Genomic DNA, 16,143 nt, shown 5'->3' on the forward strand with positions numbered 1-16,143 from the left:
AGATCTTTCTCTCTCTCTCTCTCTTAACTACAGAGAGAGAGAGAGAGAGAGAGGGGAAGGAAGGAAGGAAGGAAGGAAGGGAGGGAGGGAGGGAGGGAGGGAGGGAGGGAGGGAGGGAGGGAGTAGGTGGCAAGCAAGCACAGCCTAGACTCAAACTGACACCCATATGTGATACTGGCATTGCAGCTGGTGGCTTTACCCTCTACGCCACAACGCTGGACCCTGTAAAGCAGTTTTAAGTCAAAGGAAAAAGTGAGACACAGGATTTTAACTTTATTTTGGTAGAGCAGGGGGAGTAATCAAAGGCTCTTTGAGGAAGGGAGTGATGTTCTCTGTGTGCTTTATGATAATTCATCTGGCAACAATGTGAAGAATGGATCACACCAGGAACAGACCGGAGGCTACCAGGATGAAAAACTCCAGGAGCTGAGAAATTTGCCAACCTAAGCCAAGTGTTGTCTTAGTAGAAATGGCAAAGGAGAAACACAGTGAAAGAACTTGTTGAATTGCTATCTAATAGTTAAGTCATTGATGGGTTATTTCAGAAAATGCAGAGGGGCTTCAGGCTTGAAGGCTGGGTAACTGTAAAGGTGGTGATACAATTCACAAAGGAAAAGGAGGAGAAACTGGTTTGGTGACAAAGGAACTGGGTTCAGTTTGCACACATGATCTATGCAAGCTGCCAAGTGAACATCCTGGTGAAGATGGCAAGGAAATCCATAGAACAAGGGGCTCAGAAGCAAACGCAGCACTAAGAGGCGCGGATTCTGGTGCTCTCTGCAGACTGAGGATTATTTAATACAAATGCAATGATTTCCCATCTAATAGAGAATAAATGTATTTTTTATTAAATAAGCCATTTCACACATTCTCTCAAACTCTAAAAATCCTAGTTTCAATCTTCTTTCTGGAAAGAAATCAATTGCCCATAGGTCACAGTTACTGGGGGAAAAAAAAAAAGAAGGAAAAAAAACCCTATACAGTATGAGGGTACTTCAAAAAGTTCATGGAAAATGGATTAAAAGGTAAGCTTATTTTGGTGTAAAAAATCCTGTAATCCATGCATATGAGTACTCAGGTAACAGTGCTTTTTGTGAGCCCAAAGTTTCAGGCTTTCAGACTTTCAAATTTTCATGTAATAATTGATAAGGTAGAAAACTGAAATTTATTTTTAATTCATTCATTCAGAATTTATAGTAGTTCCAATAGATTGTTATGAAATGTGATCTGGAAACTGTCATTAAAAAGTTTCTAGGGAAACAGAAATTATCAAAATACATAACATACCCAATTAACCTCGATTGTAAAATAACCAAGAAAACACACATACAAAGGTTTTAGATAATTATAGTTCATTCTTCTCTATTCCTTTAACCATTAAGGTCAGCTTAGTTTTCACTTACTATATAGGATTAAAAGGAGTGAAAACAATCACACTTTTACTTTCCAAATTTTGTACCAAAGGTACTTGCGTTTCATCTTTTCTCTAACGACGGCAAATTCCCTTGTTAAGTTCCCGCCCTTTTTGAGATCAAAGCATTTTGGAATAGAAAATGTTTTCTGATGCCCTGAAGTTACATGAAAAAAACCTACCTTACAGGCAATCCTATAAAGTCACTGGGGTCACGCATTTGAATATGCAATTTATTGCATTCGCTTAATATCGCTGTGGGTGCAAGGTGCAAACCTATGTGGGGATGGTTGATCTGCCAGCTGCGCTTGGCATAAGCAATTTGGAAAGAGTTCATCCAGTGAACGAGACACTTCACAATTCCAGAGAAAGGCAAATTCCAGCAATGAAGAGGCTGTGCCCCGGACTAGGCTCCTCCGCCGGGGCTCAGTGACTTCCCAGCTATTTTGTCCAGCACAAAGGACCACGCCAACACCAAACGTTTGGAGGCCTGGGCGACTGATTTCTGGGTTACAATAAAAGACATCTTTGGGGTTCCGGAGGGTTCCTGATCCCCTGATCTGCACCGCAGCCCACTCAGAGGCCCACCCGTGATTCCACCCACCAGCCAGCCTGCGGAGGTCAGCGAGCAACACCGCGCAGCGCAGGCCGCGAGGGAGCCACGTGTGCCGGGCCGGAGCTCGCGCGGCGCCGGAGGCCGGCGCGAGGCCGACGGCGAGAACCCGGCGCGCGGCGGCCCCGCCCCCTGCGCCCTGGCCCCGCCCCGCGGCCCCGCCCCTTCCCGGGCCGCGCACCCGCGCGCCCCGCCCGCGGGCGGAAGCGAGAGCGAGGCTGAACGCCTGACGTCAAGGCGACACCGCCAAACCTCGCCCAGAGTCAGGCGTGTAAACCAGCCGGAGCGGCGGCGGCGGCGGCGGCAGCGGCAGTACCGCCGTGGCGCCGGGAGCAGTGACCCGGAGGGAGCGCAGGGCGACGCCGGCTGCGAGGACCCGGTGACAGCGTGAGAGGTTCGCAGAGTGCATGCGTGGCCGCCGAAGGCAGCGACGGCGGCGGCGCGGGGCGGGGGCCGGGCGCCGGCTGAGGGGAGCTGCTGGGGTGGGGTGCGGCGCGGGCCGGGCGGGGCGGTCAGGGGCCCCGGCGGTGGCGGCGGTGGCGCCGGCGGCCCCTCGGCGCGCGGCAGGTGGCGCGGGGGCCGCGAGCCCGGCCGGTGAGCGCGCTGCCTCCCAGGCCGGCGAGGACCAGCCGCAGCCACCGCCGCCGCGGGGGAACAGCGCGCTTTGCGGAAGGGGTCAAATGTCTGAAATATGGCGGAGGAAGTGAGAGCCCGAGGACCCCCCCCCCCGCCCGCTCCCTCCTGCCGGCGGCCGCCGCAGCCTCTCCCGCCGCCCGCCTTCCCCCGCCGGTTTCCCCGAAGGCTCGCTCCCCGCCCCGGAGCCCCCCTCGCTGGCCGCCTGGGCTCCCTCCCGGGTGTGGGTGGAAGTTAGAACGGAAACCAGAAAGTTGTCGTTTGCGAACACCCAGCTTCCCCCAGCCCCGAGCCGGGGCTGAGGAGCTTTCAGGGGAAACCACTCCCCGGCGCCCCGCGGGCTCGAGCCTGACAGGGAAAAAGTTTGCCTGAAACGGGGCTGGCTCGCTCCATTTGTTGCGGGAAGTGGCAGGAGGAAGGCTGCGGAGGGAGCCCCACCTAGTCTGGCAGCAGCCACGGTGCAGAGAAAAACTGTTAAAGGGGCCTTTCCCTTCGTCAGCAAGAGGAAATCTCTCTCGTAGCGAGGGGGAGGAAATCCAGGAAGTTTGTCGTCTGCTCTTTTTCGCCATCTCGGTGTGTCTGATCCTGAAACTGACCATCAGCGCCAGGGATTTTTATTGGAAATCTCCCCACCCAACCCCGCCCCGCCCCCGGTGAGCTGGGCCCCCCGGATTTTTTCTTCTGCGCGGAGTTGGGGGGGTGGGGGGGGATGCCTTTTGGAGAAAAGATCATCCTTGCGAGTTTGAGCAGATGGTTTGCTTCCCCTTCGCTGGTGTCCCTCCCACCCTCTTCAAGAGTTTAGACAAATATTTTGGCCCTGGAACTCCTGATTGGTATGAATAGAAGCAGTTCTGTACTACAGTAACGGGAAGTCACATTTTTATGGGTAGAAAGTTGACACCAAGTGAAGATGGAGATTTTAATGTTTTTAAATTCATTCAGTGAAATTGGATTTTTGTTTTGCTGGAAACATCGAATATATATGGAGTCATTATAATAAAAATTTCTAATTCGTAAGTTCATCTTTTAAGCCCTTTTTTTTTTTGGTAGAGTGCCATTTGGACTTGCTCACAGGACCTTATTTTAGCAAGAAGTAACTTATAGAAGAAGATGTTCATTTAACTTAAAGCCTTTATCATTCTTAAAAACTGACTCTTAAAATTCTTAAAATAGTATTAATTGAGTCATAATGGAGTCATGGGATTTTTTTTTAAGGGCCGGAAGGGATTATTTAGATCATTCAGTCCCACCCTGTCATGAGGAGGAAACTGAGGCCTACAGTAGATAAAATAATCAGTGGGTCTCCTAACTTTTAGGACAATAGGCTTTCCATAATAGACAGCCTGAAGGAAGAAATGCAGCACATCATCATCATTATTATTATTATTATTATTACTATTCCCATCATACCCCCAGAAGAGGGGTGCCTTAATCACACAGTGTGAGAGACCCACTTTGGTTTTTCATCACAAAATGTTAGAGAAGTAATACTCGAGAGATGCAGCAATTTTATTTAGAGTCCTGAAGCTTTCATATCTGTACTACATTAAGAGTTCATTTGCATTTTCTTGTTTGACATTCGTAGTAAATTGTAAAGCTGCCTTATCTAAGGAAGCCCCAAAGAAGATCGTTGGCACAGTTGTAGCCAGTTTGGTTTTAATGTGCTGGGTGTCAAAATACAGCCAAAGAGCCCAATACCAACCTGGTTTAATTTTAAAATGTGTGGGACACGAATGTGATTTCTGTCATTCTTCTCCCGCCTACTTCCAACCCCATGAAAGTCATCTCTCTGCCTTTCTGTGACACATATCACTTCCTATCTTCAGTTACCATTGTCTGTTTTTGTTATCCTACTAAATGGGAAACTCCGTGGAGATTGCATGTTCTTTTGTATGCCTCGAGCACTGGTGTGGTGCTGTGCACATAGACACTCAATGCCCTTAAACGTAAGCATCCTGAGGGTAGGGAAATTGCAGAATTAATGGTGATAAACACTCAAGAAGGATACTTGAAGAGAACAGTGTGATTCTGAAAAAGATGTTTCTACATTGTCTTCGAAATCTTTTAGTTGACAAGTTGATTTTCATTTTATACTCAACAACAATCTTCTAAATAGAATTCCAGTGATTTCTCTTAGCTACATAAAAGTAAAGCCCCATGGTAAAGAGCTGCCTTGTCAGGAAGGTATAGCAAGGCATAGTAAAGAATTTTTTTAAAAACTTGACCCATGTGTGTAAGGAATTTTCCTAGTGTATCTTGTAATTTAAGATTGGTGGAAGTGCTATGCAGAGATGGATAATGTGGTAATTTATTTGGATGCGAAGCTCGTGTTCACATTCCTTGCCTTTTGTTTAAGTATTTGTTAGATAGTGAGAATTGAAATCAATATATAAAATTGTAGCTCATAAAGAGATTTTGGCTGATTTTACAAAGGTCTCTTTGGCTGAAAGTGTAAATAAGCAACTTTATTATTGAATATCAAGGAGATTTACTGATTAGCGTGTATCAATTCTAATAAAATACTGTGTTCTTATGTATGGCTGTGTTGTCTTAAGATTTTATAGGGTTGTGCCTAAATATATGCCCTTTTTATTTTACTATTATTTGTGAAAGGACTCCATAAGCTTAAAGATTAGCCTGAACTTTTTACTGTTAGCCCTTTCAAATTGAATTTCTTTCAGAACTAGTTTAAAAATAGGCATTTTGGCTGATGGCAATGATTCATCGTAGCATTATACAGACTTTTTAAAAATTCAGCCATCTATAAATGGGAGACCAGTACCATGGCTTACCCTTGTGTTGAAAGCTAATGGTTTTCAGTGTTCATAGGAAAGGTACTAATTACTATTTGAGGACTTGGGTCTTTTAATTTATTAGTTCTTTGGAAAACTCATAAATGTAGTAGAAGCAGTAGCTACAAAGAATGGAATGAATTTATCCATTTGCAGTAAAAACTGACTTGCTATATATATATATAAACTATTGTACTTTATTTGAACCCACTTGAGCACTGGGTTGTAAGACCAAACCCTGTAGTCGTAGAAAACCCTGTAGTCAAAGAAAAATTATCAGGAGTTTTATGCTGCTTTTTAAAATTCACCACAAAGAAAAGGTACCACTAATGTTTCGTGCTTCCTAATGGTGATGTGCTGATTCCTGATGTTGCTCAGATGAATGATGCACAACACTCATTGATTCAGTAGCAGTTAAGAAAGTTTTTTCCCTTTTTGTCAGTAGATCAAAAATTTTTAAAAACTATTTCCAAGGAACTTTAAAATTTAGAGAAAAAGTTTAAAGAACATATACTGGTTTTAAGAAGCATTTAGTTTACTTATCTGAAGTGAAAACATTTGCAAGGTCAACTGCAGAGTTTTCATTTCCTTTTTGTTATACAGTAGGACAATATTTTAAAACATTGCTATGCTTAATATTGTTTGATTATATATGAGGTGCTTGAATACTAGAAATAAATTCATTTCTAGATTAAGAATCTTAGTCTCTCTAACTGAAGAGTAATTACCTAATGTTCGGTGTTTGACTTTTATATTAAACTGATTCCTAAACCTTACATTGGTAGTTATGCTATTTTATACTTTTACTCTTGTCATTATGCTACTTGATATACATTCAATATCAGTGAGACCTTTTAAATTTAAACTGGAACCTGCTGTCCTGAGATCCTTGCTGGGTGATCTTTTCCAGTGATGGGGGATTGAATTTTTTTAGCAATTGAATAAAGCATCACAGAACTTCTGTGAATTTTCAACAGTTATTCTGAGATTTATTTCAGTAAATGTATTCTTTCAATAGATTTTCTCATTTACTTAAAACTTGTTTAGCATATCATAAAATAACTTTATCTTGAAAAAGACAACTAATGGTTGTCCCAATAGTGAGTTACCATTGCCTCTTGTTTTTCTTTTTTGCCTTGTGGGAAGGTAAAAAGATGAAAGCAAACAATGTTTTGTGTATTTAATAACAGTTTATGACAAAGCTTCTGGAAAGGAAATAGAAAACATTAGATAAAATAATTCTAATTATGTCTTCTAGAATTTATCCTTCTTGTATTGGATATGTTTTTTCAGTTACTTTATACTAAGTTCTCAGTTCATGGAACTGATAGTATTGATTAATAAAAAGGACTATAAATATAAGCTACTTTATTGAATATTTTTAGGTGTCAAATAATGCTTCATCTGATTTTTTGTTACCTTGAATTTCAAAGTTGCAGTGAGAATGTGGTATCCTAATACTACACTGTGCTACATATCTAAAGCTACTTTTTCTAGGATTTATCAATGAACTTCTTGGTAACAATAGTAAAACTCTGCAATCTTGAACTCTGTATTAAGCAGATAAAAAAGAGGAGTAGGGATGAATTATGTTACATACTGTATACTGTTTTCTCATGCCCTTGAAATTCTTAAACTGGAAATATTACACTGAATCTGTATTGCTGAGAGGGGCTGTTTTCAGTGTTTGTATGTTTAATTTCTTATTAAAATGTTTTTCAGGCAAAATGTATACTTTTCTGAAGTTTTCCTACTTCCTTGCTTCCTCAATGAAAACGATGACATAGACTTATTGGAATTGTTGAGGATTAAATGAAGTATTCATAAATGTTTTATAAACCATAAAAGAATATGCTGTGCAGTATTAGTTTTTGTTCTATAAAGCTCTTATTCCCTTGTAGCATTGCTTAAGATTCCCATTAAGCTGTAAATATGGACAAAGAGAATAATTGTGGTTTTTTTTTTTAAACTATTAAATGAATTATATTATCTCAGTGATTTTAAATGTATGATCCAAGGAATCCTAGAGATTCCTTAGACATTTTTTCAGGGAGTCTCCAACTGCAAAATTGTTCTTACAATAATTAATTAAGATGTTCTTCACCTTTTCACTGCATTGACATTTGCACCTATGGCACAAAAGCAACGGTAGGTAAAGTTGGCACCCCAGATAGTCCTTGTATTCTTCACTGCCATTTACTCACAATTAAGCTTCACCTAAATGCCCTTGATGAAATGGAAAAAAAAATTTTTTAATGAAATTTTTACACTTGCACATATTTTTTAATATACTGTGACAAGATGGGAAGTATACTTAAAACATTTTGGCTATATATTGAAATATAATGATTGTCCCTAGTAAAAAGCCACTGTTTTTCATGGCACACCATTTGTACTGAAAAGAATGCCTGACAGACTACAGTTACTCATACTTGAGTATTAGACTATATTTGTACAAAAACATGAGCCTGTTCCTTTAAGGTCAGTGATATTCTAGCTGCTAAGTGAAATTAGAAATTTGGAAAGCTGTGTCAACTATTGTGCTGTTGATAGTTTCCTAGTTTAAATATTTTTGTGATTATACTAATTTTTAAGAAGTGATATATAATGAATACCTATGTTTTTCTGAAAATGCTGTTAAAACATCCCAAACAGTCTTTGTGATATGTTCTTTCTGAGTTACTCATTTTTCTGTACTTTACGCTTAATATTTAGTACCCTTGATTAATTGTTTATATTTTTATTGTGGGGGAGATAGAGAACCACATCCACAGATAAATGTGAGGCAGTGTTTTTTTCTTGAACTCTTTTTTTTTTTTTTTTTTTTTTTGACAGAGTTATAGACATGAGACAGAAAGGTCTTCCTTCCGTTGGTTCACTCCCCTAATGGCCACTATGGGCAGCGCTGCGCTGATCCAAAGCCAGGAGCTGGGTGCTTCCTCCCGGTCTCCCATGCCGGTGCAAGGACCAAAGCACTTGGGCCATCCTCCACTGCCCTCCCGGGCCACAGCAGAGAGCTGGACTGGAAGAGGAGCAACCGGGACTAGTACCTGGCACCCCAACTGGGACTAGAACCCGGGGTGCCAGCACCGCAGGCGGAGGATTAGCCAAGTGAGCCACAGCGCTGGCCCTTGAACTCTTTTAGTATCGTTTTTAGATTTAATTCCTGCAGTCTTTAATTTTGGTCACGGTAATAGATGAGGTAATTTCTTAATTTTTTTTTTTTTTTTTTTTTTTTTTTTTTTTTTTTTTTTGAGAGAGATCTCCCATCCACTAGATCACTCTCCAGGTGCCTATAACAGCCCAGTTGGGGCTGGGCCAAGCTGAAGCCAGAAGCTTGGAACTAAATCCAGGCCTCCCAACAGGTGCCTCACCCGAACCTGCTGCTTCTCAAGATTTACATTAGCAGGAAGCTAGATTCAGAGGCCCAGCTGGGTCTTGATCCAGACACTCTGATGTGAGATGTGGCTGTCCCGAGTGGCATCTGACCACTGCACCAAGTGCCTTCCCCATGGTAATTATTATTTTACAAGTCTACTTTTCTTTGTTTTAATATCTGACCTGAGTTTGATGTGTTCCCTACCTTAATTAGATACTTGAAAACAACTCTGGAATGATCACGTTCTTACCTTTGGGGAAGAGTACTGTTTCTTTTTTTTGTCCTTATTTAACAATAATGTGGCAATCCTTCTTGTCGCTCCCCCTCTTCGTGGAGGAACAACACAGGACCCTGCGCTGTTCTTTCGTCTGCTCGGCCCTCCCCGGGTTTGCTGCTGGTTCTTCCCGGGTTGGCTACTGTCCCTTCCACCTCCGTGGAAGGGCAGTTCCCCCTGGCCACATTCCCCACTTCCGCAGGGGAGCAGCACACCGCCGGCCGGCTTTCTCGGGGGCTGCACAGGTGTTCCTTCAGCTAGATGTTCCCCTTAGATGTTCCTGGTGCATGCCGTCTCTCTCCTCCTTTATAGTCCTCCTCCGCCAATCCTAACTCGGCTGCCCACACGCCGAGTACGCTGCTCTCCAATCAGGAGCAAGTCCTACAGTTTATTGGTTGAACTGGAGGCAGCTGTGCGGAAGCTGTTTACTTCTCTCCCAGCGCCATATTGTGGGAGAGCAGATGCATAGAATAAGTCTTAATTCCAGTAACTTAGTCCAGTCCGGATTGCTCCCCACACTTGTTAAATAATTTTTTTATAAACTTCACATCATGAGGACAGCTCCATATGTTAAAGAATTTTTAGGACAGGGCGATGCCGGCATTTCATATGGGCGTCAGTTTGAGTCCTGGCTCCTCCACTTCTGATCTAGCTCCTTGCTAATGGCCTGAGAAAGCCGCAGAAGATGGCCTGAGTCCTGGGGTCCCTGCACCCACGTGGGAAACCTGGATGAAACTTCTGGCTTCAGCTTGGCCCTGCCCTGGCCATTGTGGCTATTTGGGGAGTAAAGCAGCAAATGGAAGATCTCTTTCCCTGTCTCTGGAATTCTGCTTTTCAAATAAGTTAATATACCTTTAAAAAAATTTTTTTTAGGCTAGCCTGTGTTTGGATCAGGCAGTCAGTCTCAGACTGTGAAAGTAATAAGAAATAAGGGCAAATTACATTTTATACTGAATTTAGTTTCTAGGAAATCTAGGGTCAGTTATTTTCCCAATGGATAATAAAATGGGTATTTCTGTGAGGAAAGAATATTGAGTTTCAGCATCACTGAAAGAACAGGGTTAGCTGGCACCATGGCTCAACAGACTAATCCTCCACCTAGCGGCGCCGGCACACCAGGTTCTAGTCCCGGTCGGGGCGCCGGATTCTGGATTCTGTCCCGGTTGCCCCTCTTCCAGGCCAGCTCTCTGCTGTGGCCAGGGAGTGCAGTGGAGGATGGCCCAAGTGCTTGGGCCCTGCACCCCATGGGAGACCAGGATAAGTACCTGGCTCCTGCCTTTGGATCAGTGTGGTGCGCCAGCCGCAGCGCGGCGGCCATTGGAGGGTGAACCAACGATAAAGGAAGACCTTTCTCTCTGTCTCTCTCACTGTCCACTCTGCCTGTCAAAAGAAAGAAAGAGAGAGAGAGAGAGAGAAAGAACGAACGAAAGAACGAACGAACAGGGTTGATGTTGGAAGAAGAAGGGATGTGGAGGGGTTTAGGGAAGGAATAAATTGAAATTGCTAACTTCAGGGATTAAGCATTACAGAACTTCTGCCTACATGAACTAATCCCACTAAGGGAGGGAATAGAAAGCTTTAGTGCTCCCTATATTAAATAATTAACTGCTCAGCTGTTCTAGCAGTTCTGAATTAGCGAACATACTGAGATAATATTTTATGTCCAGGTCATCCAAATTAGTCACAAGGTTGCCATTGGCTTTGTTCATGCAATTTTAGTTCCTAGTTGGGAAAAAATGCATGAAATCCCTTTTATTTTAGCTTTTTTTATACTTGTGCCTTTTTTCTTCAAAGAGCATTATCACGTTACTTCATCATCCTTCCAACAAAGAAAAATAAGACAGGGTTTGCAAACTTCTATGGATAGAAAAGTATTCATAACACTTGTATTGTTTAGATTAAAGTGGTGATGGTGATGATAGGCAGTGAAGAAGTAAGAGGACAGAGAATAGAGCAGAAAGGAGCAAGGAGTGTGTGGGTGGTGATTAAGAAGTTTTCATTCTAATAAGCAGGGCTGCTTGTTAGAGCTGTGCACCTTACAGGTTTGGTTAAGCATGAATTATATATGTCGCTTTGAAAAGCACTTGTGTTGCTTAAGTGATGAATAGATCTCATCTGCCAGAGGGTAGTGTGTAGGGGATAAATTGTCATCATCTGTTGGTTAGAGGTTATGGTCTTAATGTTTCATCACTGAGCAGTTTGAATAGACAACACTTTTGCTGCTGTTATTCCCCAGCAGACCCTTACGTACTTTTGTCTAAACCTGCAAGTCCCCAAAATAGACACTTTCATTTATCCTTAAAAGTTTGAGCTGATTCCTTTGGCCATGAGACTAAATCTGTGAGAAATTATGCACCTTTTTAGAGTGCTGGTTAGGCCTTTGATTTCACTCTGCTGTCTTTAAATTGCATGGTTTAGTGGTGATCATTGACCTAGGTGAATTAGTTTTCAGGTCTCTCTGGATGGCACTGTCCGTGAAACCATGAGCTAGTTAACTCTGCTTTACAGAATCTTCTCTTTATCTCAGGAAAGTTTGACTAAATGGCTGTTAATAAAACTACTGTTTAGAGCCCTCAAATCCTGTTTGTGTGATGCCACCCTTGTTTAAGCCACAGTCATCTTTGTCTAGACTCCTGTAGGAGCTTCACAACTTGTTTCCGTTTTTGTCTTTCCTCATGTCAGGCTCTACCCAGAAGACAAAGTGATCTCTTAAAAATGTGAGTGAGATCACGCATACTCTCTGGTCCCGATTTTTCCCCCAATGACTTAAAATGAAAACCAGTTCCTTATTGCATCCTGCAAGATCCAGAATAATCCAGTTCTTGCTTACTTCACAGGTTTACCTCTTTTCCATTGTTGCTAAGCTCAAACCACACTGTACTACTTTCCGATTTTGATCCAGCAAACCCTTTACCAATTTCTGAGTTTTGGTACTTGCTACTTTCTCGACATTAGATCTCTTAATATAATCAGTAATTATATCTGTCTATTTGTTTACATCTTTTTCTCTCTAAAGTATTTCAGGAGGACAGGAATGCTTTCACTTTGCCACCACTAACTCAAATGGCTGAGTAATTGGCAAGTGCTTGAAAATGTTTACTTTAATTGAAAAAAATGTTTAAAGTTTGCAATGTTTGTCCTTATCTATTCTCATCATAAGCTATTTCTTACACTAATTATTAAAGTGTTATGTACAACTGTAATTCTTCAATTTTTTTATGTAGGACATCTGTCTCTTGAGGACTAGTTCATCTGACTACATGTTATTGAGAGCTAATTGGTCTCAGTTACTGTATATTAGGATTAAATTTAGTAATTATGTGCAGAAGATTTTCAGCAAAGGCACAGAAAGTTAATCAATGTGAGATGTAAATAGCATTCAAAATATCCAAATAATAGATGAGTGCTTATACAGTCAGAGGAAGAAATGAAAGATCTTAGTGTCTACTAGTTAGAAAACATAGTAAAAATGAGATGGAATCTGTGCATCATAACAAAAGGGTACGTTTTAGATTAGTTTTAGATTAGGCTAACCGTGAATCATGGTGGGCAACAAAACAAACTGAAGTAGGTTCCAGAAAGTGCTTTGCTTTAGTAGATATTTGTGAGATGGATGATAGGGCTGTAATCTCTTACCTATCACCCTTTGTGCTAGGTATTTGGAGTTCAGAATTTGAGAAAAAGATTTGTTTTTGGATATAATAAGAGTAATAAAATACTGTTGACATGAAACGAGTAGTCTCACTAAATAGGATAAATAAATAAAAAATATAAATACTGTTTATCAATGTTAGGTGAAGTTTTACTGTTATAGAAATTTGTATCAGGCCAAATGTTGCAGGTATATCAGTTATAAAACTTTCAGTTTGCAGATATTTTTGTGTTTCACAGTATCTAAGAAATGGATCTGAAATGGGTTGCAAAGGTGTTTTTTTTTTTGTTTTTTTTTTGTTTTTTTTTTGGTTTTTTTTTTTTGCAGGCAGAGTGGACAGTGAGAGAGAAAGAGAGAGAGACAGAGAGAAAGGTCTTCCTTTTGCCTTTGGTTCACTCTCCAATGGCCGCCGCGGCTGGCGCACCATGCTGATTTGAAGCCAGGAGCCAGGTGCTTCTCCTGGTCTCCCATGGGGTGCAGGGCCCAAGGGCTTGGGCCATCCTCCACTGCACTCCCTGGCCACAGCAGAGAGCTGGCCTGGAAGAGGGGCAACTGGGACAGAATCCGGCGCCCCAACTGGACTAGAACCCGGTGTGCCTCTGGCCGCAGGCGGAGGATTAGCCTGTTGAGCTGCGGCGCCGGCCGTGATGTGTCCTTATAGAAGAGCCACCTAATTTCATAGTTTCAGAATCCAGTTAAATATTTTGAAATGGTGAAGATTCATCTGTGTATATTGGTACCTGGCAAATAGTGTTTTTAAAAGTGTTTTAATATTGAAAGTTCGTGTCTTTTTTAAAGATTTAAAGTATTTTATAAAATACAGTTTGTTTCCCAGTTGATAAGATTTCTAAGAACTATATAATGTATTTAATAGTAAAATAAGAGTACAGTAGCAGATTAGAAGTGTTAGAGAATAGAACTAATGCAATCTCTATTTAAAAACCCTTAGTTGTGATGTGGAAAGAAGTACTTATATGTGAATTTTGAAATTTTTGCACCTATAAAATTTATCTGTTAATTCCATTTTCTGTGAACTTTCTTCACAAATATCTAAAGAAGTTGCTTTGAAACTCAGAATTGATTACAGGAAATACCTATCCATTTTTCCATATTTTCCTCTCATATATTCTGCTTACTATAGCAGCCTAATTAACACTCAAACTTCAATTTTTATTGCCTTTATCCATTTGTTTGGTATATTTATTGATGTTCAAGAATGCATACTGGATACTGACTTCCCTGGTAGAGTTGACAAAACTATTTAGAAGCTACCTTTTAAAAAAAAAAAAAAAAGAAAAAGTACTCACTGATCTAGTAATTATGCAAGTAAGTAATTATATGCTATTTATATGTGAAAGCCATATGTAAACATTATTAATGGCTTCCAGTGAAGTATGACATGCCTTTTATTTTCCCAAGTGGACCTTATTTTACTGGATACTAATCACATCTTTGAATAAACTAAAGAGGGTAGACTATAAAAGGAAGAACTGTTTGTCAAAAATAGTGTTATAACATAGTCAGCTACACAATATAGTATGGCTAGTTAAGTTGCTAATTTAAACTACTGTTTAGATTGAGGTTTAAAATTATTAAATGTTATAAGGACTAGAATTGTATTTTTAAAGAAAGTATTCGACTATGACAATATATTGTGTTTTCACTATTCAAAGTGCTGTTTAGTAGTTGAAATTTAAAAGTATTTAATATTTAATAATAAAGTGATCAAAATATAAATAAAAATTAAAAGATTATTAAAGGGGCAAGTATTTGAACTATTGCTTAAGATACTGGTTGAGATGCTTGGAATGAAAGATAATTTACAGTTAAATTCATTGAATTATCAGGATTTTGATACCTGACTGAGGCTCCTGCCTCCAGGCACCTATGGTGGTGTCTGCCACCCAGATGGGAAACCTGGATTGAGTTCCCTTTTTCTAGTTTTAGCCTTGTACCAGCTGTTGCAGACATTTGGGGAGTAAATCAGCAGACAGAAGCACTTGTCTGCTCAAGTTCTGTGTCTGTGTCCATCCCTATTCCCCCATCCTTCTAGCTCCACACCCCTCCCTTTCAAATAAAATGAAAGTAAAGAAACAAAAATCTTTTTAACATTAAAATCAGCATTCTTGTGGGTTCAAATGCATTTTAGGGAAGTCATATTAAGCTAGGCATTCAATCCTAGTTATGAAGTTAATTGTAAAATCAAAGAAGCGTTTTTGTAGTCATTTGTTACTCTTGTGGAAGATACTAATTTTGTTTCTGAATTCTACTTTATATTGAAACAGACTGTAAATTATGTTTTTAAAAATGCTTACCCATTCTTGTGGGGTGGTAAACTGTTTAAGAAAAAAAAATAGCTATTTATAATAATGTGGCATTGTTTTCCTTATCCTGGAGTTATTATCTATCTCCTAGTACCAAAGTGCCTCACTTACGACTTCTTGTACCTCTGATCTAACAGCTCATAAGCTGTGCTTAGTATGATATTAGCTAAAATATATGAAAGCAAACCTTTTGTGTTTGATGTAGTTATCTTTTTTTTTTTTTAAGGATATATTCATTTATTTGAAACGCAGAGTTACAGAGAGAAGGAAAGAGAGAGAGGGTCTTAATGTGCTTGCTTACTCCCCAGATGGCCACAATGGCTAGAGCAGGCCTGATGCAGAGCCAGGAGCTTCTTCAGGTCTCCCACACGGGAGCAGGGGTCCAAAGACTTGGGCCATCTTCTACTGCTTTCCCAGGCCATAGCAGAGAGCTGGGATCAGATATGGAGCAGCCAGGACAAGAACCAGTGCCATATGTGGGATGCCGGCACCACAGGTGGCGTCTTCACCTGTTACACCACAACATTGGCACTGATGTATTTACCTTGTTCAGCAAACATTTTTGAGCACCCTTGATGGTAGAATTAAATTCTGGATGTAGAAAAGCATCTCCGATAGCTCCTTTTCCCCCTGTAAAGAACGTCCCTTTGGAAATGGTATCTCTTTTCTGTCTATAACTTGTGGAAGGTAAGACATCATGAATAATTTATTGAATTCCTGAAGAATCTTATTTCTAGAGATCGGAGGAATAACACAGGCCCTCCTTTTCTGTATTAAATTAGGTAAAATCAGTTTACAGGCAAAAAGATACATAAAATGATATCTAAGGCCGGCGCCGCAGCTCACTAGCCTAATCCTCTGCCTGTGGCGCCAGCACACCAGGTTCTAGTCCCGGTCGGGGCGCCGGATTCTGTCCCGGTTGCCCCTCTTCCAGGCCAGCTCTCTGCTGTGGCCAGGGAGTGCAGTGGAGGATGGCCCAAGCCCTTGGGCCCTGCACCCCATGGGAGACCAGGAGAAGCACCTGGCTCCTGCCTTCGGATCAGCGCGGTGCGCCGGCCGTGGCGG

General features: G+C 41.3%; 1 protein-coding gene across 4 annotated transcripts in view; it reads left to right on the top strand.

Moving 5' to 3' along the window:
- The first annotated feature begins 2,194 nt into the window (after nucleotides 1-2,194).
- The window catches only part of RAP1B (RAP1B, member of RAS oncogene family), a 43,793-nt gene continuing 29,844 nt past the window's right edge, over nucleotides 2,195-16,143 (top strand). For 2 of the 4 annotated variants that reach the window (XM_017341970.3, XM_002711319.5), the window contains exon 1: nucleotides 2,195-2,418. The gene's annotated coding sequence lies outside the window, so the exon portion shown is untranslated. Of the gene's footprint in view, nucleotides 2,419-3,156; nucleotides 3,311-16,143 lie in introns of those variants that run through there. The other 2 variants (XM_070052590.1, XM_070052591.1) reach the window with 2 other exon arrangements.

The sequence above is a fragment of the Oryctolagus cuniculus genome, chromosome 11 (genome assembly GCF_964237555.1).
Source record: "Oryctolagus cuniculus chromosome 11, mOryCun1.1, whole genome shotgun sequence".
In the NCBI taxonomy this organism is placed as follows: domain Eukaryota; kingdom Metazoa; phylum Chordata; class Mammalia; order Lagomorpha; family Leporidae; genus Oryctolagus; species Oryctolagus cuniculus.